Here is a 24,132-nt window from a genome sequence, read left to right as displayed (position 1 = left end):
TTCATCAAGAAGCTTTTTAGTTCCTCTTCACTTTCTGCCATAAGGGTGGGGTCATCTGCATATCTGAGGTTATTGATATTTCTCCCGGCAATCTTGATTCCATCTTGTGCTTCTTCCAGCCCAGTGTTTCTCATGATGTACTCTGCATATAAGTTAAATAAGCAGGGTGACAATATACAGCCTTGACACACTCCTTTTCCTATTTGGAACCAGTCTGTTGTTCCATGTCCAGTTCTAACTGTTGCTTCCTGACCTGCATACAGGTTTCTCAAGAGGCAGGTCAGGTGGTCTGGTATTCCCATCTCTTTCAGAATTTTATTTCACCTCAGTCTTATTTTTAGGGCTTTTCCTCAATTCCTCCACTTACACAATATCATTGAGAAGTTTTTAAAGTCACTTTAACTCTTTTTTTGAAACAAGTCAAAGCCCAAATGGATAAATGGCCCAAATTCATGGATGGCTACATGTTTGATGATTAATTATTAATCAAAGGTGTATGAGCTTGAGTAGCTGAATTAGTTCACTGAGCCTTGGATCTTTCTTCTTCTAAAAATACATACAGAACTAGGTAGACTAGTATAATGAGTCCCTATGAATCCACATGCTAGCTTCAACAATTGTCAACTTATGGCCAATCTTGTTTCATCTAAACCCTCATCCACTTCCCAAATTCCTGGATTAATTTAAAGAAAATCTCAACCACTGTATCACTGCATTAATAAATGTTTTAGTATGAATTTCCAAAAGATAAGGACTATTTAACAACATAACCATAACACATTACACCTAAAAACAGTTAACAATTACTCCTTAATGCCATCAAACACTAGCCAGTGTTCAAGTTTTCCCCCAAATTGTTTCTTAAACTTTTTTTTAACAAATTGAATTTTAGACACAGATTATTTCTGGATCAACTTTTAAAACAGTTCCTTGATAAGTTATATTGGACAATTTTTTTTTTAGTTTCTTTTGGCAGCACCATGTGGCATGTGACACCATAGCTTCCTGCTCAGGGATCAAACCCGTACCCCCTGCACCGAAAGGCAGAATCCTAACCACTGGGCCACCAGGGAAGTCACAGTTCCTCAGTAAGTTCAGCTTAGGATCAGGAAGGGAAACTTACAAAGGAACCTTCTCTTCCTGGCCTGTAGCTGGATTCCTCCAGCTCTTCCTTAAACTTGTTTTTCTCTTCCTGTAGTCCTCCCATCTGCTCATGTTCTTTGTGTACAACTTGAGTTCACGAGTGCATATGCACACATGCACACACACACAATGGAAGAAACTTTGAAACTTACTGAAACTTTTTTTTACATAAAAACAAATGATATAAAACTGAAAATTGTAATATAACAGAGAAACAGGCAAAGCAAGTCCTTAAGAACACTGTTAAGAATTATGAAATGTATAACAATTATCAAATCTTTGAGCAGCCTATTTTTTAACCCTGATATATATAAATACTATTCACATATATATATGTATGTATATATATCTACAGGCATCCCAGGTGGCACTAGTGGTAAAGAACTTGCCTGCCAACGCAGTAGACATGGGTTCAATCCCTGGGTAGGGAAGATTCCCTAGAGAAGGGCACGGAGAACCCCATGGACACACCAATATTCCTGCCTGGAGAACCCCATGGACAGAGCAGCCTGGCAGGCTGCAGTCCACAGAGCCACATAGAGTTGGGCATGACGAAGTGACAGCATGCACGCACATGCGTATGTATCTACATACACATGTAGGTATTTATGTATGTGTGTGGGGGCCAAAAAAGAACACTTTACTGTGAATATTCAAAGTAAAATACCCCAAAGTTTCTGAAAAATTTTATCTCCCTTTCAAAATATCTCTAGGAATACAGACATACTGAAGTGAATGGCTTTAGGGGAATGAAAAAAAGAGCACACAAATGTCTTTCCTTCCACTGGCTCTGGTCAGCCTCTGTACTGGTTTCTCTCACTCCCGTCTTTCCTCCATGCCACCCAACACATAGATGCTGACAGAGCTAGTTTTCTAAAACCCAGATCGAACACATCATTCTTGAAATCATCCATTGCTAACGACTGTCTATAAAACCAAGTTCAAATTTCTGTACGTGGGAGTCCATGGTTATTACAATCCACTCCCAGCCTGCTTTTGCAACCTGGTACCCCACCTTGTGTTCCCACACAAGTCCCTCTGTGTGTGGCAATCATTCCACGCCCTTGGTCTTCACACCTCGGTGTTGTTCCCTTTGCCCCAAATACAATATTTACTATTTATTCAGCAGGTAATAAATATGATCTTGCAATGAAGTTAGGCATAAGGCATGATCACTGCTCTCAAGGAGCTCACAACCTGATGGGAAACCCAGATAAGTGAATAAATTTCAATAGAAATGTGATGAGTATAGACGTATTAATATGTATAGTAGGTTGGGTGGTGACATAAAGAAGGGAGGACTTAATTGTGTTACGGATATGAGACTCTTAGTCAGCATGGAGAAATACAACACACACACAAACACATGGAGAAAGGAGGTCCAACCTATGCTTTAAGCACCTCCAAAATTAGGGATGGAGAAATGACATGTGGCCACGGGATGGCTATATTCAAGAGTTTCATCTAAAAGCGTTCACAGTTTATTACAGGTAAGGCTGAGGACAGATTGTAATCACAAACTCAAATATAACTGCTTTACTTTAAGAAGTCTTTGTTACTAAATAAACACAAAATCTGTGGGAACCAAAGTGGAAGTGGAGGATAGCAAAGGGAGGCCAAGCATTGTGACCTACACACGGAGAGACTCAAGCAATTTCTTCCAATAGAGTACCACACATGCTAAAATACAGACTCATGATTCTTGTAGTTCAATGTGACACTGAGAAGTAAAGCTTCTATTGTAAACTTGATTCGCCATACTTACTTGCTAGCTTCCCAGGTGGTGCTAGTGGTAAAGAATCCACCTGCCAATGCAGGAGATGTAAGAGATGTGGGTTCGATCCTTGGGTGGGGAAGATCCCCTGGAGTAGGGTGTGGCAACCCACTCCAGTATTCTTGCCTGGAGAATCCCTTGGACAGAGGGGCCTGGTGGGCTACAGTCCGTGGGGTCGCAAAGAGTCAGGTACGACTGAAGCAACTTAGCACACACACACAGCACACAAACATGCTTAATGCTATATTCACTCTGATGTTATTTAAATACTTAAAAACAATATTTTTAAAAATTCTTAGGAAGATTATAAAACAAAGAGTGCATATATACAAATTCATTTTTTAAAAAGTCAACAAGCATCCATGTACCTAACTCCCAGGTTAAGAAATAGAACATGACTGCGATCTTGAAAGCCCGAAGAACCTCCCTCCCCCATTGCCTCCCATTCCTTTCCTATGAGTGGTGACCATTATCTTGTTTTTTGTGCTAATCATTCCTTTGGTTTTTATTCTAACTTTACCATCTATATCCTACTGCCTAAACAAGCCTTGGGTTTAGTGTAGGAAAACACACAGCAAGCACGGACCTAACAGTCTAAGGAAACTCAAGCAATATTGCTGTTGCTAGATGGAGAAGGCAACGGCAACCCACTCCAGTACTCTTGCCTAGAAAATTCCAGGGGCAGGGGAGCCTGGTGGGCTGCCGTCTATGGGGTCGCACAGAGTTGGACACGACTGAAGCGACTTAGCAGCAGCAGCAGCAGGTGGAAGGCCAGGAGAAGAGGGACTCAATGGGAGCCTATCCTGGCTTCAGGTTCTTTGAGGATTTTCAAGAGCCTCTGCTTGAGGCGTTTAACCAACGGACCACCAGGAAAGCCCTCAGGAAGGTTTTTGAGAAAGAGAGCACAAGAGGTAAATATTTTGAGATTTTGCAGGTCTGAAACTATATTTGATTCACTCATTATTGATGAATAGTTTGGGTGGGTAGAGAATCTAGTTGGTGGCTATTTTCCTTAAGAACTCTGATGGTTTTGTTCCAGTGTCATCTTCCTACATTGCTTTTGAGAAGCCCAGAGCTGTTATGATTCCCGAGCCTTTACATGTAAGCTCTAGAAGTTCGTAGCTCTTCTCCTTGTTCTTGATGTTGTGAAGTTTCACAATGATATGCTTTCATGGGGAGCGATTTTCACCCATTTCATGATATACTCTGTTTTTTTTTAATATGGAAACTCACGTTTTTCTCTTCTCTGTACTCTATTTTCTGAGACCCGTAATATTTGGACATTTTTGTTTCCCTACACCTATTTTGCATCTCTTTATCTTTTTGTCTTGCTTTTTCACAATGTTTCTCAACTTTATTTTCTAATCCTCCTGCTGCTGCTGCTGCTAAGTTGCTTCAGTCGTGTCCGACTCTGCGACCCCATAGATGGCAGCCCACCAGGCTCCCCCATCCCTGGGATTCTCCAGGCAAGAACACTGGAGTGGGGTGCCATTTCCTTCTCCAATGCATGAAAGTGAAAAGTGAAAGTGAAGTCGCTCAGTCATGTCCAACTCTTCGAGACCCCATGGACTACAGCCCACCAGGCTCCTCCGTCCATGGGATTTTCCAGGCAAAAGTACTGGAGTGGGGTGCCATTGTCTTATCCACTAATCCTCCTATTAGCAAACAAAAGCATATTTCTGGGAAATAGCCTCATCATATTTGTATGCCACATGGCAGTAAAGACTAGGGAACACCTTCTAAGCAAAAGTTTCAGGCCAGGCATAAAAGGAAAACGGGGCCAAACGCTCCCAAGAGCAGTTGCAGCTGTAAGACCAGGTGAAGTTACTGCAAGTGCAGCGTGCAGCTAATTCTTTGGGTCTACTGAATAGTCAGCTTTCCTCAACTGTTCTCTGCTCAGAGGACTTGCTATAAAATTTCACCCTGAGGAATTCCCTGGGTTCAGTGGCTAGGACTTGGCACTTTCACTGCCATGGTCCCAGGTTTGATCCCTGGAGAATCCCAGGGACGGGGGAAGCCTGGTGGGCTGCCGTCTATGGGGCTGCACAGAGTTGGACACGACTGAAGTGACTTAGCAGTAGCAGTAAGGAACTAAGATCCTTCAAGCTGTACAGCCAAAAACATTTCTTCCCTGAAGATGCCATGTTTCAACATAAGAATAGAAATTTCTACCAGCCCTAAAATCTTGAATGTGTCTTTCAAAGAATTTGTTCATTTCATATAAATTATTGAATGTATTTCCATAAAGCTGTTCATAATATTTCCTTATTATCCTTTTAATGCTTGTAGACTCTGCAGTGATATTACCTCTCATCTCTGATAGTAAAATTTGTGTCTTTCCTTTTTTCTTTTGTTGTTCTGACCTCTAGTCTGGCCAGAGGTTTATCATTTTATTGATCTTCAAGAATCAGTTTTTTTGTTTCACTGGTTTTCTTTATTCTTTTTGTTTATTATTTCACTGAGTTCTCCTCTGATTTTTGTTATTTCCTTTATTCTACTCACTTTGGGCTTATTCGCTTTCCTTCTTTTAATCCTTGGGGATGAAAGCTGAGGCCAATCATCTGAGACCCTTCTTTTCTAATATAGTCATTTAGTGCTATAAATTTCCCTATAATTACTGCTTTAGCTGTGCTGACAAATTTGAGTGAGTTGTAGTTTTGTTTTCATTCAAGATATGATCTAATTCCCCTTGTGATCTCTTCTTTGATCCATTCATTATTCAGAAGTGTACTTTGTAGCTTCCAAGTTTTGATTTCCCATATTTTGTCCTGTTACTTATTTTGAATGTAATCCTATTGTGGTAGAGAACATAGTTGTGTGACTTGAGTCCCTTCAAATTTATTCAGACTTGTGTTACAGCCCAGAATATGGTCTGTAGAGGTAAATGTTCCATGTGTACCCGAAAATAATGTGTCTAGTGCTCGGTGGAGTGTTCTATTAATGTCAATTTGGTCAAGTTGGTTGATAGTATTTAAGCTTTCTGTATCCTTACTGATTTTCTGTCTAGTTTTTTCCTCAGTTATTGAGCAAGGGTGTTGAAATCTCTGACTATAATTGTAGATTTGTCTATTTTTCTTTGCAATTCTATCAGTTTTTGCTTCATATGTTTAGAAACTCTATTGATAGGTGCATACACATTTAGGATTGTGGCCTCTTGATGAACTGGTCTCTTTACTACAATGAATGATCATTTTTATCTTTGGTAATAGTCTTTGCTCTAAAATCTACTCTGTCTCATATTAATATAGCCATTTCAGTTTTTTTTTTTTATCTTCTTTGAGTGCAAAAAACCAATGGCCATGTACAGAACAATCATCTCTGTAACACATCTGACAAAAGTCATAAAGCTAATATATTAACAAGTTCTGTGTGGTTGAAAAGATGACATTCAGAGCAGGATACTGCGACTTGCCAGTATCAGCATCACTTAGGAACTCGACAGACATGCAAATTCTTAGCTCCACTCCAAAGCTACTGAAACGACCCAGAAATCTATGTTCTAATAAGTATACCTGGGAATTTCAGTGCATGCCAAAGTTTGAGAGTCCCTGCCTAGAGCCCATTCTCACTTCTGATTCTAGGAATAAGTATTTGGATGAGAATATTTATTTGTGGTAGATATGAACCCAAAACCCCTTTCTCAAGCTAGAAGGGTGTTTCTGCCACCCTACATTTATATAATGTGGCTAAGAGTCAGATACGACTGAGCGACTTCACTTTCACTTTCATGCATTTTGGAGAAGGAAATGGCAACTCACTCCAGTATTCTTGCCTAGAGAATCCCAGGGATGGGGGAGCCTGGTGGGCTGCCGTCTATGGCGTCACAGTCGGACACGATTGAAGCGACTTAGCAGCAGCAGCAGCAGCCCCAACTAAAGACCCATTTTTGAATGTTAGTTATATAATAAAACTTCTAATTAAAGTGTAATAACAGAATAAATAACTATGCAAAGAACTAAAATTTGTTTTAAATAGAATCACATTTCAGGAAAATGGGGAAACATTCATTGCTTTGAGTTTTCTGCTATGATCTTTAAAGGTAGGCAATGCTGCTTGTGGAAACAATGAATTTTCACTGCACATGACTAGAGTCTTGGGGATCAATCAAAGGCAGGATGACTCAACAATTCCCTCCTTTAGGAACAGCTCTACAGGGCATGATTTTAGTTTCCCTTAAGGTCTAGTACAGAAGGTGAGTGAAGTTTCCTTATCCTGCAGTTGGTCGGTGTATGTATACTCTGTCAAATGCTATCCCACAGAAGCAGGATTCTTCTTCCCTTTATTTATTTTTTGGCCACATTGTGTGCCTATAGGATCTTAGCTCCCTCACCAGGGACTGAATCCGTGCCCCCTGAAGTGGAAGTGTGGAGTCTTAATCACTGGACCACCAAGGAATTCCCTCTTCTTCCTTTCATATAAATGTACTTTTATACCCCCTCACTACTTTCTGTTGCTACTTCTGATCTGTACCATTTTTAAAGCTCCTCTCGGGTGTGGGGCTGCACTTGGTTCTTTATACATATGATCTCATCTAATGGCCCCTATCACCCTGCCAGGCAGGTACTACCCATGTTACTGACCAACAGAACAGCTGACCTATGATCCCACTGCCAGGGAGTCTGTAGATGAGGTGGAAGATTACTCTGAATCTAAATCCAAGAGAATTCCCACTGGGGCCACCAGAGCTACAAGTTATAACTTCAAAACACAAAGGACAAAGAAAAAGACTCAAAATCTACAAAAAAAAAATTTTTTTTAGTTCAAAAATTGAATAGACATTTGAATGGTAAACAAGGTGGTATATTTTAGCCTACATGACATATTCTAGGTATTAAAGGAATCCAAAGGAAGGAGAAGATATTCCTTGCCTTGGCACTTTGTAAACTGACTACACACACCCTCACACAAACACCCTAAGCCAAGAGTTCTTTCAATAAACAGTCACAGGCAATGTTATGTGGCAGCCTGGATGGGAGGGAAGTATACGGGAGAACGGATGTATGCATATGTATGGCTGAGTCCCTTTGCTGTCCACCTGAAACTATCACAACATTGTTAATCAGCTGTGTGTGCATGCGTGCTAAGTCGCTTCAGTCGTGTCCATTCGACTCTTTGCAACACTGTGGATTGTAGCCCACCAGGCTTCTCTGTCCATGGGATTCTCCAGGCAAGAATACTGGACTGGGTTGCCATGCCCTCCTGCAGGGAAATCTTCCCAACCCAGGAATCAAACCTGCATCTCTTACATCTCCTGCACTGGCAGGCGGGTTCTTTACCACTAGTGCCACCTGGGAAGCCCCATAAACTGGCTATATTCCAATATAAAATAAAAAGTTAAAAAAAGAAACGGTAGCAAAAGCCATTTCAGTGTTTCGCCTCTCATTTAATATGGTCTAGACTATATACTTATATGAAATGTACTGTTTTATTTTTAACAAAAGTCTTTTATTTGGGTTACAAGCTACATATTACTTAATTTTTTGCAATCAGAAAGATCAAGACTCATTAATTGTGGTACAGAAATTTTATCATATAGCAGTAATTAAGTAATTATTTTTATATATTGATTTGAAGCACTCACTAAATAAAACTTAAGAACTTCATTTTGGGGATCACAGGGAGAATTAGGTTCATATTAAATATGGGAGCTATTTTGTCAATTAGGGTGGCTTATTTGGTGGTTTTCTCTACAAAGAATGGTAAACAGAGCTCCCATACCTTTTCTAATTTCCTTGTATCAGAACCAAATATAATATTTAATATTTGCTTTGTACCTTATACAAGAAATTGTTTTTTAAAAAGCCCCATGCACAGAGTAGTCAGTGGTCAGCAAAAGAATTTGAAAGCCTCAAACAAGAAACAACACTGAAAGACAGAGTGGTAGATCTTTCCTCTTTGGTATCTATTTCTAGTAGCATAAAAGTGGAGTCACAGAAAAAAGTATTTTCAACATGCTGATCACATGCCTTGAAGGAATTTTAACAACATAATATTAAGGGGAGAGGAGGCTGTCATATGAAAGCAAAAGCATGTCCACAAGAACTTGAAGAAATCAGGAAAAAAAACTTCACAAACTGTCTAGACAATCATGAACAATCATTGACTTGGTTTGTTATAATTTCAAATTCACTCCTCATTAAAATATGTTATTTATATGTGACCATTTACACAGCTCTTATCTATAATTTCAAAGGTGATCAGTTCAAAGTTTAATGAATTTTCTCAATACTGAATTTTTAAACCTTTGAAATTACAGTTCAGTAATGTACTATTAGCATTTTTAAGCCAAGCTGCAGGATCTAGAGAAAATGCAATCTCTTCTGATGATTAAATGTCAGTAATTAAACATAAAAACATTTGGAACCAGAAGGGCTGTATAAATGAACTGTCAGCATATATTACAACATTACAGGGTTGCGTAGGTAAGAAAAGGCTCCTTGAAGAAGTTGGCACAATGACCAGCCAATTGGAAAAACAGAGGAAGTGAGCTATCACTGCAATAACGAGGAGGAATTCCATTAAGGCTCCAGGCCAGGTATGTGAAGGAGGTGTGATTGATATGTGGGACTTGGAGATTAACTGTGTGGGACATTCTGAGGCTATGCCTACACACATTGAACATAACGTGATATTTGGTATCAGAGTTTGACTGAAGTGATGTTTACAGAGTCACTGCTCTTACCCTTTTCTTTTAAAGGCTAAGGATTTTGTTTTACCGATGGCATCAGCAAGGGAGCATTTTTTTGTGAGGAAAAGAAAAATATAGTCATGCCCAGAGTTAAGTCTCATATTAAAATGCGATTAGTGTTCGCTTTTAGTGTCAATGACAATTTAAAAGGCTACATTTCATACAAAGACAGGGATGACAATGCCCATGAGCTCATCAAGTTCCCATGTTCCTATCAGTAGGTCCCTTTGGATATTGCTAATAAATGGTAATATTTTAGAAGCCAGCAGAATGACATGATATAAAAACAATTTCACAAATTTGATATTTATGAGTATGGGAGTATGGAAGAAGTCATTGTTCTGAAGCTGCTTCTAGAATGGCTACAGAGCATTGGAATTTTAGTTCAAGTTAACATAACATCTTTGAAATATTGAGGGCAGGAGGAGAAGGGGACAACAGAAGATGAGATGGTTGGATGGTATCACCGACTCAATGGATGTGAACTTGAGCAAACCCCGGGACATGGGGAAGGGCCAGGAAGTCTGGCATGCTGCAGTCCATGGGATGGCAAAGAGTTGGACACAACTAAGCAACTGAACAACGACAACACAACATCCTTAAAATGTTAAAAGACAAAGGTTCATTCTGAGAATACATATCTACTGTAAGTGATCATATAGTGGAATAGAGGTCAGCCGGCTGGATTTGAATATTCTCAGTTTTTAAAATATTCTTTCTGGAATATCAGTGAAGCACTGGAAATCTAGCACAATACAATCTTGTTAAGGGATGGTTTTTTATTACATGAATTCTGATATGGGAAGGGTTCAATAATGTTTTACCAAACTCACCTATTACTTACAATAAAAGTAAGTATGTGATAGCTTGGGCTTCCCCAGTGGCTCAGTGGTAAAGAATCCACCTGCAATGCAGGCGACACGGACTCGATCCCTGAGTTGGGAAGATCCCCTGGAAGAGGGCATAGCAACCCACTCCAATATTCTTGCCTAGAGAATCCCTATAGACAGAGGAGCCTGGTGGGCTACAGTCCATAGCGTCGCAAAGAGTCAGACACAACTGAAGCGACTTAGCACACACACACACGCACACACACACATGTAATAGGTTGGTCTGTAAGGTGGATGTTAGTTCTGTTTACCAACACCCAAGTTATAGAGAAAAGATCCTGCTTTCCTGTTTATGACTTCTGCTGTACATATAGAAGAACGAAGCAGTCTGGGATTCCTAGTTCTGTTACTAGCTCACTCTCTGCGGCAATTAATAATGCAAAAACTGGGACTTCCCTGGTGGCCCAGTGGTTAAGGTGCCACACTTCCACTGTAGGGGGTGCAGGTTCGATCCCTGGTCAGGGAACTAAGATCCCACATGCAGCATGCTTATGACCAAAAAGGTAAAAGAAAGAAAGAAAAAAAATGCAAAAACTACACACATTGGAGGTTTAAGGTTTCCTACAAAATGTTCTCTAATTAAATAATGTTTAACAACTGGCCCCAAGAAGTAAAAGACATAACCTTAAGGTATCTGCTTTTTCCATACCTTGTTAATTAGTAATTTTACATCATAATTGTACTTCATCTTTCTTCCAAGACCAAGTTCAGATGGACACATTCCAAATCCCACGGGCACAAAGAAGCAGCTTGTCAGCCAGCATTGCCAGGGCAGTCCCTGTTACTAGAATTCACAATGTGTCCTCAACACCAGCAACTGGTATTACAGGCAATTTTTTAAATGTTGCTCTGTTTTGCTTTTTAGAAAACCACATCCCTACACTTTTAAAATGATAATTGGTTCTAAAATGATCAATCAGTTTGATATGACATATAGCATTGACATTCTTCCCCACCCCCATCCCGCCCCACTCTGTGTACTTAGGAGACAAACGATCTTCAGCCCAACAGGGAATTTACAATCCAACAACCAAGTGGCTCCAGGAGAGAAGTGAAAAATGCATGGTGGTTCACATATACACAGTATTGATACTACGAATAAAATAATGAATGAGAACCTACTGTCCAGCACAGGGAACTCTACTTAGTTCCTAAATGTGGTGACCTAAATGGGAAGGAGATCCAAAAAAAGGGGATATATTTAAAATATTTAAAATGTACAGCTGATTCACTTTGTTGTACAGTAGAAACTAACACAACATTGTAAATCAACTATTCTTCAATAAAAATTGATTTAAAAAACTATAGAACTTAGAAAAAAATTGGAAAAGACCCTGATGCTGGAAAAGATTGGGGGCAGAAGGAGAAGAGGGCGACAAAGAATGAGATGGTTGGATGGCATCACCGATTCAATGGGCATGAACTTGGGCAAACTCCAGGAGGTGGTGAGGGGCAGAGAAGCCTGGTGTGCTGCAGTCCATGGGGTCGCAAAGAATTGGATACGACTTGGTGACTGAACAACAACAACAGAGAATTAAGAAATTTGTTTCTGGAAAAAGGTGACCTCTGCAATGAGATTTCAAGTATGATGATATAAATATGAAAGAAAAAGCAAGAACAAAATAAACCATCACGAAAGCCCAAGGAAAACTAGGTGGTTTGGCCAAAGCCAAAGAGTGTCTGTGGGATGGTGGGCGAAGAGGCTGCCAGGACGTCTGGGTCTACTGTTTAGGATCTTGGATTCTTCTGATAAGGAGTCCAGACAGGAAAAAAAAAATGGAGGCAAGACCTCTCTCCACAGACATCTTACCTGAGACTAGGCTACTCAAAATACCATGTAAATAGAGAAAAATGATCAAATTCTATGTGCAAGGAGTGGATGTTACAAGTTTGTACTGGAGACTGCTCTTGCGTACGATTAACTATTTATGTGCATCTGTATTAAATGCAAAACAATTTTTTTTTTTACTAAACATGAGCTCTAATAACAGAAAATACTCATCAGTTTTTCCTGAAAAATATCTATTCTCCATATCTGCTTTTAAACAATTGTTTTAAGCTAGGAATCCAAGAAAATGTCTTATAATGATCACAGAAAACCATACCTAATATTTCAGAATTTTCCTCTCTCATTAGCCATGTAACTCTTGAAACTGGTGTGAGTGACAAATGTAATATGCTCCTTCACCCCTACTTGTGACATCATTCAAGGAAGGAAGCATTTTAATGGAGCCCTAGCTTAAGAATTCTCTTGTCCATGAAGCTGCCAGTGCTACCCATAGGGCAGTCAAGGAAGTGATGCAGAGAACGTCTTATTGAAAGGCTTCCCCAGACACTACCTCTGGACAAGACCTGGGGCCTCAGTGCCTGCTATTAACTCTGGTGGGTGGTGGGGGTGGAGTTTGGTTGTCTTGATAGAAGACAGGGACCCTGGTGTTTCCTCCCCAAACTGAAAACCCCTGACTGTCTTTGGAAATTAATAAAGAGGTGAAGAGACAGTGAGTTTTCTGCAATAATAGAGGAGGTTCCCAAACATGGCAGTGATTATGGATGAAGAATGCACTTTTCTCTCCCTTCACAGAAACACCCAGGAGTGCCCTTCTATTTGATAAAGAGGATGATAGAGGATCTGATTTGTTTGTTTGTTTAATGTACAACTCTTGCCTGTTCCTGCTGCACTCTGCAACACAAAAAGGAACACTTTTCTTGCCAACTCCACACATACAGCATGTTCGCACATCTTTAAGAGCTTTAAATATATCTGTAGAAGGCAATATTGTGTCAGAAATATTAATGTTGAACAGTGGTTTAAACAATTCCAGACCAAATTAGCTTAATTCCAATTAACAATTGATACCAGAAAAGAAAACCAACATTTGGGATCTAAGAAAGGAGAGGGCAAAGTTACTTAAAAACCAGATATAAATTTTCATTAGGTGCAACCTGTATTTAACATAAAAATGAATTCATGCTTTATAATGAGTCAAAACATGTATTAACTGATAGTGATGAAATTATTTGGGAGAATGAGTGATTCTGAAGTAGAAAATTTTTAATCTAATTTGGGGGGAAAAAATCAGTTTTTACTATAAACAAAAAACATTTTCTGTGATGCAAATATTTAGTCCAGGCAAAACAGTTTTGGTTTTGTCGCACAAAGTTTGTACTAGGTAAGTGTTAAGGGAGTATCTGGGTCAATGAATGAAAACTTTACTATGAACAATTTTGTCCTTTAAAAGAACAGTGGGGCAATGTAAGTAGACTCTTATGTAGCACATAATTTTTAAATTATTTTTATTTATAAACATAATTCCAAATAAAAAGATGGAGCTAAAATTCAGAAAACAACATATATATTTTTTATATATTTTCTGTGCGAATGACATCAGGTTTGCATCCATTTGTGGATGCAAGGTTAAAAAATATGCTCAGATTTCCTATTTGAAGACCAAATTCATCATAAAATAGCTTTTGATTACAAAGAATCCAGCATTTATGTCTCTGCTAGTCCAAGGAAATAAAGCTGTACTAAAGGAAATAAAGTGGTAATAAATTGCTCTAAAGCAAAGGTAAAATGACCACTCAATTAAGACATAACTCTAAAAATCACCTTGAGGTTACACTGGGAAGAAATATGAGGAAAAGGGCAATTAAAGATCAGTCTTTTAAATTTGAGGCCTCCTCACTGATAATGAAAGATTCAGTTACTTAAACTGTTTTTCGCTCTTTCATTTATGACTTGCTTTTAATAACATTTCATTCCTTAACAGAGAGAATAAGGAATGCTCTTAGAAGAGAAAAAAGCTAGACCAGGCTATCAAAATCTTTGCTAAGAAAAATAAACGAATCAAGATTGATCTTGTGGATTTCTCAGAAGTTCACCAATTCCAAATGTTCACATACGTTTCACAAGGGAAGAAAACAATAAAGCTTCTCTATAGTAGCATGGTGAATAACTCACGGAGGGTGGTAATGTAGGGGTTACTCCTGCATTTTGTAAAATGCATTAACTATAATGAACATAAATGTGCATTTCTTTTCCTTTTTGAAAAATCCAAGTTTCTATTCTCCAGTACTGAGAAGTATGGATCAGTTTTGTCTACCAAATCTTTGGGGGCTTTCTAGAATATTTTTTAAGAACAGATTGAATGTGCTTTTAGCAATACTTTGACAGAAAGGGTGTTTTTTCCAAATTAAAAAATCTAACAATCATTTAAACTATTAAGTATGTTTACAGAGCAAACACAAGGGAGACTTCCTTTACATTTAAGCACACTCACTTCTTTTTCAAGAGGTTTTCAATATTAGTGACTGATAGAGCAAATGAAAAAGATTTTAAAAAATATGAATCACATTACTGAAAAAAAAAAAAAAAGACTGGTTATTTCCCCTTGTTTTAAAATTCTCTTCCTGCTTCTTTTAAAGTCCACCCCAAACACAGTTTGCTATAAATGTCACACAAATGGAATGGCTAAATAGTTCAATACAACTGAAGGAATCTTAATCTAATGTACCACTGTCTGTCAGCTAATCTCTCCTGGTTTAACAATCTGAGTTTAACTACTTTGTGATGAATGAGACAGGGTGCAAATGACCTGAGTGTTTCAACCCATAAAACAGGCTTAGGGAAATAAAACTTGCAAATTTGATCACCCCCTTCAGATTGGCTATCATTTGGCAATACAGTTAGGGTTTCCACAGAGACTAACAGTTTCAAAGAAATTGTCTAAGTGTAATATTAGATAACGAAACGTTAATACTTTAAATGTAAAGTACCATTTACCCTACAGCAGACTCCTAGCTGCAAGATTTGCCATTACACAACTGAAATTCAGATGGCTCTAAATTGAAAGATGGTGAGCTAGCTGCTGGAGGATCCACTGAAGCTGAACATTTTGTAGACTCAGTTTTACAGAAAGTTTCTCAGGAGCATTAACCGGTAGTCACATTAAGCAAAAAGACTCTGGTTGTTAACAGCAGTAGGTCTATTGTTCCAGAAGTAATAAATTTCAGGAGGTTCATTATCAAAGAAAGAGGTTGGGGCGGGGGAGTCCTTTTTGGCATTCTACATATCAAATCTTCTCAAAAAGACATCTGCAGTTTAAAAAAAATTCCACCTACTTTTACTACTACAAACCTTGTTAATTTTCTACAATTCTCTGCTCTGACTTAAAAGTCATTTCCTTAAGAAAACAGATGACAGACAACTTGAGTGACTGATTATATTGGACCATCACTTTGTTTTTCTCCAAGGCCTTGGTTTAAGAGGATGGATGTTAGTGTAGATGACAGAAAGGGGAGCTTCGCATACGATTTCACTTCTGTTCAAAGACAAGCTAATGTAACCTCGCTGCGGTGCGATCAACTTGACAAATGGACACGGTGCAACCCTCTGCCTCCCACTGAAACCTGAGAGCCTGATTTATACAATGTTCTCCCTGTAGATGGAAAAAGACTTCATGCTGCTTGGCTGTATAATGGGTTGATCTGATAATTCTTTGTATGTCATGAAATTTGATAATATGAAAGTGAAATGCATCTCAAAGACTGAAGTGGGTTAATGAACTTATAAAACTACACTTAAGTCTTTTAAAGCCTGAATAAACAGACAAACGGACTTATTAGCTCAAACCATACCAAGAAAATACAGCAGTTCTCATGCTTAACTCTGCAATCAATGAGAGAGATATATATGGCTTTTACTGAAAGTGAATAAGAGATCCTTGCTCTAAGGAGTACAGCCCTATTTAAACAATTCGATATCATCTGTAGACCTTGGTGTGCCTTATCTTTACCATCAGATCTTTCTGTCCTCAATTCTTTACCTCAAGAATTGTACATTACTTTATCCTGTTAAATTATGCCCCTGAAAGCTTAATATCTTTCCTTTTAAAGTAGGACATTTCTGAAAGAATTTATAAATACTACTATATTTTACAATTATACTATTCAATTTGCAAAATTAACGAACAGTTCATGTGGGGATGTAAACGTATCTTAAACCAACTATGGACACAAGTAAACACACACAAATCACAGCTTCAGAAGAAAAATAAAACTTTTGCTTTAAAAACACAGTGTAAATTCTTATTTATTCAAAGTCTGAATGTTTAGATACATTACTTTAAAAAGAGGCACACAGTGTAGTGTATTTTGCAGGCCAGGCTACTTTCAAATCCTCTGCAGTAAACCTGTCTTTTGGTATCAATGCTTGCAAATAAATACCATGAATGTAAACTGCAATCAGAAGCAGTTTTAACACATGTAAATGTTGAATGAGGTAGAATTTTAGTCTTTTGTTTACTTTGCTGTTGTCACAAATAGAAAAAGCACTTATGAAAACATTTCATGCTGAAGTGAATGGATTTCAGCAGCTGCTGACTTGGTGACATGGAGAACCCCAGTGGAGACATCCTGCTGAATTAACGTTTTGGAAATGTTAAAAAGAAACTTCAAACAGACCTTGTTTTAGCAGGCGGTCAAAGATTTTGCTCAGTGGGGATCATGTGAAGACTAGCAGAGCAGTCATTCAACCATGAATCAGACTTGTCAATAGTTGCCCATTTTCTCAACAGGTGATTCAAAAAAAGCACACAGTCTATTTCCCCTAACATTTCTGTGTGTGCTTGCATGGAAAAAAAAAATCCTAGATTTCTGCTCTGACATTATTTAGGACGGCACAGCATGCATAGCTGAGGAAATTATAGTTTAAGGGGTTTAAATACATTAAAAATTTTTCGGTACTTATGTTCGTTTCTAACCCAAAATATTTAGCTAAGCTATATTTAAAATCCACTGACTTTCAAATAAACTTTTATCCTAAGTTGGAAATCTGGGACAATTCAATCAAAGAATTATAGAACAGCAAGGAGTCTTGGAGATACCAAAGATCAAGTTCCTTGTTTTACAGAGGAGCAAATGGAGACCTACAAAGATTTAGCAAAGATTTCAACAATTTGTCTGAAATTTCAGGACTTCCCTATAGCTCAAATGGTAAAGAATCTGCCTGAAATGCAGGGGACCCAGGTTCGATCTCTGGGTCAGAAAGATCCCCTGGAGAAGGAAATGGCAATCTACTCCAGTATTCTTGCCTGGAGAATTCCATGGACAGAGGAGCCTGGCAGGCTACAAGTCCATGGGGTCACAAAGAGTTGGACACGACTAAGTGACTAACACACACACACATCAGCAATTTGTCAGAGATCACACAGGTATTTCTTTATGTCTTAGGACTTAGAATGTCCATCTGCTGATGTCTCAGCTCAACATTTATTATACTTACCCTTAAGAAATAAATCAGATTTAAGCCTCATTTAGCAATGTAAAATACTTAAGGAAAGAAACCGTTAAGCTGGGCAAGATCTCATGGTTCAGTGTTTTCCTGATCTGGCATGTTTTGATTTTTTTTTTCCTTTAAACTGGCCACAAAGAGAGTTAATGGAAAATTCCTTCCCACATCACCAAGAAATGGGGGAGGAGGAGGGGGGCATGAAAAGAGGTCCAGTACCAAGCTTTGTTTTCAACTCTCAACATTTAAGAGTTTAGTACAAATATAGAGTACAAAAATAATAAAGCATTGCATTGTTACTGATTCAGATTGGCACTGTAAACTGTGCAATACAAGCTACTATTATGTCAGAAAATTACCAGGTATCCATTAAATGAGCCCAGACTATTTTCTATTGTTCAAGGATTTTTCGTTGTTTTGAAAGCCTAAGTACAGAGTTCAGTGAGAGTTCTCGGAGGTGACTCCACAGTCAGAGTGATGCTCACCAGCTTAGTCAACCTCACCTACAGCTCTGTTAACACACAGTCATTATCAGCAAAAGCGAAAATAGAACCTGAGGCTTAGGAAATCATTTTGTATAGACAAGACATACCCTGTTGGAAAATACTTTCCACTTTATTTGGAGAGAAAAATCAGGAGGATTTGTAAGTAAATGACAATCCATAAACAGACACACAACTATATACACAAGCTCTTAGAGTCCAAGTTCACTAATTCTTGTTATTAAAATTAAGTTTAACTCCTCATAGGGTAAGAGGAAGCAGGGTACTCTGATACTAAAGTTGACGGGAGTGTAAAAGCCAGATTGGGTTTATACATCAAAATGAAAAATGTCCTCATCTTTTGACCCAGAATTCCCATATATAGAAATTAACCCTGAAGAGATAATTCAACAAGTAGGGAAAGATATATGTGCGAGGCAGTATTTTTTATGGTAGTACAAAGTTGGAAATTAAGTTAAATTAAAATTAAATTAAATTAAAAGCTGGCCAGAAAATAAAGGTACATACATACAACGGCATACACGCAGCTGTTAAACATGGTCATTCACTTAATACAAAGGTATTAAAATCACCATTCATTTTATATAAAGTACAGTAATGTTAGCATATTTACTAAAGGAAATCAACCCTGAATATTCATTAGAAGGACTGAAGCTGAAGCTCCAATACTTTGGCCACCTGATGCGAAGAACCCACTCATTCACTGGAAAAGACCCCAATGCTGGGAAAGACTGAAGGCAGGAGGAGAAGGGGGTGACAGAGAAGGAGATAGTTGGATAGCGTCACTGACTCAATGGACATGAGTTTGAGTAAACTCTGGGAGATAATGAAGGACAGGGAAGCCTGATATGAGGCAGCCATGGGGTCACAAAGAATCAAACATGACTTAGCGACTAAACAACAAAAATACTAGCATACAGATTGGCAAATAGATGAATGGAACAGAATAGAAAAACCAGAAATAGACTCACACTTAATTTGGTCATTTGATTTTCAACAAAACATCAAAGTAATCCAATTTTGCTAGCATTCCCTAACTGAATGCCATGTGTAAACAAAGAAACAAACAAAACTTAGACTTCTCTCACCACACACAAAAATTAACTTTAGGTCTATCTTAGAGTAATGTAAAAGGTGAAACTATAAAGCTCTTACATGAAAAAAAGAATATCTTCACAAATTGGGACTAGGCAAAAGTTTCTTAAAACAGACTTAAATGATCATAAAGTAAAAATGTATGGACTGTATCAAAATAAAAAACTTGTGCTCATGAAAATACACTGCAAAGAAGATGAATAAGGAGGCCAAAGACTAAGAAAAAAAAAATACTTGTAAAGCATATATGACAAAGGATTAGTATCTAGGATACCAATAATGAACTTCTATAACTTAACAATAAAAAGACAAACAACCTATTTTAAAATGGGCAAAAATTTAAACAGATTCTTCACAAAGAAAGATATATGAATGACCAATAAACACATGAAAAAGTATTCAACATCATTAGTCATCAGGGAAAAACAAACTCAAACCAATATGAGATATCATTACACACCCACATTATGGATAAAATTAAAAGGACACACCCAATGTTGGCAAAGATGTGCAGCAACTGAACTCTGCATGTGATTGGTGGGAGCATCAAATGGTGTCTTATACAAAATGCACACCTACCCTATGACCCAGAAATTCTACTCTTAGGGACTGATTCAAGAGAAATGAAAACATAAAAGACTCGTAGATGAATGTTCATACAGCTATACTTATGGTAGTTAAAAACTGGAAAGAGCTCAGATGTCTATCAAAAGGAGAATGAATAAACAAACTGTAGTCTATTCCTACAATAAAATACTGAACTATTCGGCAGTAAAAAGAAACAAACCACAGACACACAGAGCAACATGGATATACCCCAAAAACGTGTTGCTGAATAAAAAGCAGCAATGCACAAGCAAGTGTATGCTATATGAGTTCATTCATATGAAGTTCTGGAACAGGCAAAACTAATAGATAATGGAATAATATCAGAACAATAGTTACCTTTGATGGTGGCAAGGGCTGGGATTTATGGAAAAGGGACCTTGGGGAATTTCTTGTGGCGATGGTAATATTTTATATCTTGATAGAGGCTTCAGTTGCACAGGCATACAGTTAAGACTTGTCAGCTGGTACACTTTAGGATTTGTGCATTTTATTATATGTAAATTTTACCTCAAAAGGCAACAGAAGAACCATCAACAAACACTGAATTCAAGTTCATAACATGCATTTTAAATTACTGGAGAGGAGGAGGAGTACATGAATGTCTACTCTTTTGAGATGTTATTTCCCAAAGAGAGATTAATAGATGCTTAGAGACATATATGATGAAGCAAGTATAGTAGTCACAACTGTAGGTGATACAATGAAAGCACAGAATTTTTCAAAATAACATTTTTGCAAACTGACGTTTTGCCTCTACGAATAGATACTTCTCTCATCTTTGTACGCAATCAAGTTTGATGACTGAATGATATTCAAGTCCATCTATGGTAAATTCAAAAGAAGATATTAAGTAAAACTAAGTTCAGTTTGATCTATAGGTCTGAATATCTGAGTTCTATTAAAAATCTAAAAATCTTTATTCAGAGTAAAAACTTTTTTTATGAGTTCTTTCTTTTTTAAAGAAAAGTCTCACATTTTTAAAGTCTCTATTGAATTTGTTACAATATTGGTTCTGTCTTGTCCCTTTGTTTTTTTGGCCTCAAGGCATGTGGGATCTTAGCTTGAAAGCACATCCCTTGTATCGGAGGGCAAGTCTTAACCAGAGGACTGCCAGGGAAGTCCCTAAGACTCTTAAAATGATCTGTATTATCAATAAATTGTAAGCCATTTGCACTGCAATTAGAAATATAAAAAATTTTAAGAAATAACATTAACTTAAATTTTAATGGAAAGTTTTGATTACAACTAACATTTAAAATCTTATAGATTACTTATTTCGGAGAAGGCAATGGCACCCCACTCCAGTACTCTTGCCTGGAAAATCCCATGGGTGGAGGAGCCTGGTAGGCTGCAGTCCATGGGGTCACTAAGAGTTGGACACAATTTAGCGACTTCACTTTCACTTTTCACTTTCATGCATTGGAGAAGGAAATGGCAATCCACTCCAGTGTTCTTGCCTGGAGAATCCCAGGGACCGGGAAGCCTGGTGGGCTGCTGTCTATGAGGTCGCATAGAGTTGGACATGACTGAAGCGACTTTGTAGCACCAGCAGCAGCAGCAGCAGATTACTTATTTATATGCATACAGAAGGAAAAACATTTTTCCAGTTGTGTTATGTCAACAAAATGGAGATTAAAAAATCACAAGACATTGTAGAATCGCCCAGAGTAATGTATAATAAGAACACTTCATTACAATCTCAGAGTTTCTTTATCATATATTTAGTATAAAACCTTAACTTTGTTCCCATTTCTAAAGTAATATATTCTATTGATAAAAGGAAGAGTTTTTACTCTTGTTGGGTATGATTTTTTATTTGCAATTGAAACAATAAATCTACTTTATATCACATTCTGGGTTGGTTGGCTATAACCCAAAATACCACGCAAGGAAACTGACCTGTTCAAATTAGAAATGGACTGGTCTCGGTATGCTGCTGCTGCTGCTAAGTCGCTTCAGTCGTGTCCGACTCTTAGCGACCCCATAGACTGCAGCCTACCAGGCTCCTCCATCCATGGGATTTTCCAGGCAAGAGTACTGGAGTAGGTTGCCATTAAGCACTAAATATATCACTATGTATAAAATTTAATGAAATATAGGGGAATATGATTATGGTATTCATTAATTTACAGATATTGTTTGCTACTTCATATTATAAAAACCACATAACAAGCCTCAGCAGGATTTCTTCATTTTCTTGGGTGATACAATATTTTTGTTCTCAGTCACACAAATACATGGCATCACATATCAATAAAGGTCAATGAAGTAAAAGTGCTCTGCCATTTAATTGGAAGTGAGGTCTTTGGTTTTTCTTTTTTTTTTCTGGTTAATGAGTAAAAATAATGGCTAAAATGTTAAAAAGTTTATTTTAAGCATTTATATTTCTAACTTGTTATTTTAAAAAACACTTATCAGTTACTTTACCAAATAATTCATTACTTATTTAATGTCCTCTCTATTTAATGTAACATTATAGAGTCTTCCAGTCATTAAACAAAAATGCCAATAAAAAGTCACGTTTTTTTCATTACTTAATTTGCCACATTTAAAGACAAGAGACCTTAAATTATAAATTACCTGTAAGAATAACTTATAAAGCTCCATATATATAATATATATTTGAATAGTTAACACTAATTCTTGGGTTTATCTCATAAAAAATGTGACTATAAAATAACAATGATTAAGGTATCTCAGAAATTAGGTATACAAATGAGCACTCTTATTAATATTCATCAACAGAAACAGCAATTAATATAGTTGGAGAAGTCCATTTTGGAATTACCTTTCACAAGACTGTCTACCTCAAGCATACGTGTTCTCGCTCGCTCTCTCTCACACACACATAGGCACATACGTACACACAGGTGCACAAATATGAAGTTATCTTCTTTTAAAATCATACTTTCAGACACAATAAAACTACTTTGCAAACATCTCTAAATAATTTATGTGTGTGTCAGTCGCTTAGTCATGTTCAACTCTTTGCGATCCCATTAACTGCAGCCCACGAGGCTCCTCTGTCTGTGGACTTCTTCAGGCAAGAATACTGGAGTGCGTTGCCATTCCCTTCTGCAGGGGGTCTTCGAAACCCAGGGATCGAACCCACGTGTCCTGCATTTCAGGTAGATTCTGTACTGTCTCAGCCACCAGGGACTCTGGAAATACTTTGTAGTTATTTCTAAAAATCAAAGCCCCACAAAAAGTGATAAAGTTGCTACCAAAAGAATGTTTGGAAAATTCTGAAGACATTTCTGAAAGTGGAAACTTACACGTATCACTAAAATAAACAAACATACAGTGCCTCCCAAGATGCTAAGACGGCCACTTCTTATTGAAAGTACTGGAAGAACCAACACGTACTGAAACATACATGCTCTGGAATGTGTGCATGTGTGTGTGTGTGTGTGTGTGTGTTACAACTCCCACATCTGAAGGAAGTGTCAGAATGGAAAGAACTGGGTCAGATATCAGAAAGCCTGGGTTTGAATCTCAGCTCTACCTCACAGTTTATAAGCTGTGCAAGTTTGGATAAGTCCCTTCACTTCTTTGGGTTTCCGTTTTCTCATCTTTAAAATAAAAGTTTGTCTAGACAAGCACAGTCTAATAGAAATATAAAATGGGATACATTTCTAATTTTTACAGCCACATTTTAAAAAGTAAAAAGAAAGAGATGGAATTAACTTTAAGAATATATATTTATTAACCTGATACATCCAAAATAATCTCATTTCAATATTTAATCAATAAAAAGTCATTAATGAGATCCTACACATTTATTTTTGGTACTGGATCTAGAATGGGAAAGACTAGAGATCTTGTCAAGAAAATTAGAGATACCAAGGGAACATTTCATGCATAGATGGGCTCAATAAAGGACAGAACTGGTAGGGACCTAACAGAAGCAGAAGATATTAAGAAGAGGTGGCAAGAATACACAGAAGAACTGTACAAAAAAAGAGCTTCACAACCCAGATAATCACGATGGTGTGATCACTCACCCAGAGCCAGACATCCTGGAATGTGAAGTCAAGTGGGCCTTAGGAAGCATCACTACGAACAAAGCTAGTGGAGGTGATGGAATTCCAGTTGAGCTATTTCAAATCCTCAAAGATGATGCTGTTAAAGTGCTGCACTCA

The 24,132-nt window shown here is 37.7% G+C and overlaps 1 protein-coding gene and 1 non-coding gene across 5 annotated transcripts in view; one reads left to right on the top strand and one right to left on the bottom strand.

Annotated features, from left to right (window-relative positions):
- Positions 1 to 24,132, bottom strand: part of STAU2 (staufen double-stranded RNA binding protein 2) — a 298,188-nt gene that overhangs the window by 64,283 nt on the left and 209,773 nt on the right. The window lies entirely within an intron of this gene.
- TRNAG-UCC lies at positions 10,889 to 10,961 on the top strand. The gene has a single exon. It is a non-coding gene; the product is annotated as a tRNA-Gly (tRNA).

Source organism: Bison bison, unplaced genomic scaffold (assembly GCF_000754665.1).
Source record: "Bison bison bison isolate TAMUID 2011002044 unplaced genomic scaffold, Bison_UMD1.0 scf7180017864241, whole genome shotgun sequence".
NCBI lineage: Eukaryota > Metazoa > Chordata > Mammalia > Artiodactyla > Bovidae > Bison > Bison bison.
The sequence above is the reverse complement of the archived record's forward strand: the minus strand, read 5'-3'. Positions and strand labels throughout refer to the sequence as shown.